Consider the following 3,858-nt stretch of genomic DNA (forward strand, 5'->3'; position numbering starts at 1 on the left):
CTAAGGGAAGAAACTATATTTTCTTTCAATGGAAGAGTAGTCCCCCTTGTAATTTCGTCATCTACAGGTTTTGATCTTTTATCAAGTGACCCTTGTAACGCAGCATATTCTACCGCGGCACTAATAGCTTGATCTAAAGTAGTTGGATGTAAAAATTGTACATGTTTTTGTAACTCAAAACTACCCAGACCATGAATGTACTGATCAATGATACAAGATTCGAGTGCCGAATGGGGCATTAAAGGAAATGCGTTTTGTCCTATACGTCTTAATGCATATCCATAATCTGATACAGACTCCCCAGAATTCTTTTTCCTGTTTCGGAATTCACACCTATATGCCAGTTCCCGTTCTTGTGGACTGAACCTTTGAGTCAGGGCTCGTTTTATTTCATTATAATCTGTTAACTGAGAGGAACTTAATGTTGAAAGTAGGCGTTGGGCTTCCCCCCTTAAATTGATGGATAACATGCACGCCTTTTGTTGCTCATTCCATTCATTCCAGGAGGCAACACGTTCAAAATGAATTATATAATCTGTCCACTCAGTGGTAGAACCATCAAATTTGTCTGGTTTTATGTTTCTATTCGAGTTTGAATGAGGACTAGTATGATTTTCATGTGTATTATAATTAAATACTGGCATGTTACTAGGCAAAGGCATATAGCTTGACTGTGTATGAGGTGTCATGTATGCAGCATTTGTTTGTATACACTTTTGAGATGTCTGTCCCATATTTTTATTATACATATGAGGTAATGTATGCGTTAATGGTGTTTGGTAAGTGTTGATGGTGATTGGTGTAGTATATCTCTTTAAACCTGGTGCTGTAGTCAAAGGAAGTGAATGCTTAACATCACTATATTCTCTTATAGTAACCATTGGTACTGTGTAAGATTTATTTTGACAAATTGTTTCTTTCTCTCTACCATTATTTACTGAACGCATTTGTGGGGTAAACGTTCCTAGGCGTTGATGTTGTTGTCCATTGTTTGTATTAGACAAAACAAAGCCATCACTGGTTCGTAACAACCCTTCATTACTACTCTCAGAAACTAACGGTGTCTGTACATATGTACGCGTAGGCATATCTGAACTATACCTGCTATAAATAATTTGTTCAGGTGTATTCAAATGTCCCTCAATTTCAGTTTTATGGATAGGGGAAAACACAAAATTTTCTTTCAAATATGGAGACCTTAATTTATTATCAAAAGTTTCACTATACCTTTGTGAATGTGCTGTGTCCCTTTGCCTTGTATTAGAAGGAAATGAATCTACATAAAGTGGTGAATGAGTGTTTGAAATTCTCGTGCTAGGTGTAGTAGCATGTATATTATGTTCATTATATTCTAACTGTTCAATTACATAATATTGACCGATACCGTCGGTAGAAAAACTTGTTTGACCACCTTGTGCCATGGTATACCTTTACCTGCACTATATATACACATACATGTATTATATTATATACACTCAATATAATATTTTACCCACTATTTATAAACCTTACACCTTTACACAAGTATATAGTCAATATATCATGTTTTAAACTTTTTTTTTTTTACTTTAATATCATTTTATGACATAAATGTATGTTTATTTTATAATTTATTTTCATATATTTTACTTATTTTATGTTACTAAATCACAAATATATCTTATGTATTTATTTTTTTTAAACTCCTAAATTTTTAATTTACCCTATTTTATTCCTAATTTTAATTTTATCTAAGATTTATATTATTATTGTATTGAATAGTCCAACATCTATACACATCTACTGAATAATGCCCAATATAATTTCTTACATTTATACATGTATTTAAGATTAACAATGCCTGTACTTTGTTATACTAGTACACAAGACAATGAAAAAAAAACAATTAATAAGCAAAAAGAAACACACATGTATATAAAGTCACCAGTTTTGAAGCCAATGTTATAGTGCAATATAAATTAAAAATGAGATAGATTCTCAAATAAATACACGTAATAATATTTAGTACAATTCATAAAGTATGTACCAAACAATACACAAATTTTATAGATCTACATGTATATAGTCATGTCATCACTGTAAAAGTTGTATTATTTACACAATACAAACTAAACTTAATTTATATATGACTTATATACATGTATGGTCTCTATGCAAGCACTGAATTCTAAGGTCACGGCACCAATGTAATAGTGGTCAGGTTCTAATGAGAATCAATGCTTTACACGGAGACCAAACGATCACAAATTATAACTGGAGTAAATTCTCAGGGCTCAGTAGATTTATATATAAGTGTCACTATATAAAGATGATGGACTAAACAACAACAACTAGTAAATACAATTTCAATCAATGCTTTTAATATATGAAAAGCCCTAACAAATTGAATGAGTATACTAATCAAATTATATTTAGTTTTATATTAAGAATAACTATATTTATTATTTAATTAAGATTATGTTTATGATATATTTTATATGTGGTCGATTATAATAAACGTAAACGTTTGTTAAGGACTAAGTCCAGTTTAATGTTTCAAGGCTAAGCCTTGTTGTACTGACCAGAGTAGGTACAGTACCTAACCTAGCTAACATTGCCAAAGTCAGCTTATTTATACAATTCAGTATTCACTACAACAATTTGATTGGTTGAAAATGATAATGTATATACCATGCAATAAGTAAGAAAGATAGTAACTCATAACTTATAGATTAACTGTTAACTTAGATTACCGTAAATACCCATCCTATTACAATTCTAATATAATGCATTTGTTTAATTTGTATCATAAACAAAACTGACCGAACATTTTATTCGCCAACACATTGTAATCAAACTATATATACTAATATGTAGTAGAAACCTCATATTATTTAAAGTCAAACGATGTTCTAAGATAACCATCGTCAAATTTTCTATAATACCATGCCAATACAATAATTAAACAATGATGATAACAGAAACGTTAGTTTATCAACAGTAAGGCATTGTATTTACTTTTGCTACTGAAATATGCAGGCTACAAATCATGATATTTATTTGTGGGAAGTTAGCTTGTACGGAGATACATCAAACATAACGGCCCGAGAGACACATAACAGTGTTTGTATACGTCAGCTATAGTTAAATGGTGATGAGTGACCCGATTACGAAAAGATTAAGAATAGACGTAAAATCGTGAACGTGAAATAATATGTAAATTGTATACTGTTTGTGATATTACAATATATTTACTAATTATTTGTCTGACAAATCAATGATCTGACAACAACAGCGAAAGGGGTTCATAATATTATCTTTTTCTTACTTGGTTACTTTTTTGTTATTTAGAAGAAATTAAAATATCTCGAATTCTTTTATAAGGATATGAAAGCTAACTTCCTAAATTTTTGCTACTATTTATCGTAAGATGAACATCAGACAAAACTAGATAAATATGATCATCAAAAGTAAAAAGGCCATTACCAAAAATTATACACGACTGAAAACAAGCCAAATTATGAGCCGGTAATAGAAAATACTTGCCAAATGACTATACAGATCATGAGGAATACTTGCTACAAAATTATTTTTACTGTAAAAATGTAGACCTTAGATTAATATTTGAGGGAATGATTAACAGCAGTTGTATATGAGACAGATATACCAAGAATAATGCCTATTGAAAACATGATTGCCGGCTACAAAAATGTTGCTCACTATTGTCGTGAAGATGAAAATGATTTATAATAAATAAACCATATATATATATACACGTACTTACAACAAGCATCATATCTATCAAAGTCCATTAGATATTAAACTACAATTCATCCGCTAGTTTAGGCACAGGGTCATCAAATATTATGGAATATGTAA

Source organism: Ruditapes philippinarum, unplaced genomic scaffold (genome assembly GCF_026571515.1).
Source record: "Ruditapes philippinarum isolate M1 unplaced genomic scaffold, ASM2657151v2 ctg989_1_1_1_1, whole genome shotgun sequence".
Taxonomy (NCBI): domain Eukaryota; kingdom Metazoa; phylum Mollusca; class Bivalvia; order Venerida; family Veneridae; genus Ruditapes; species Ruditapes philippinarum.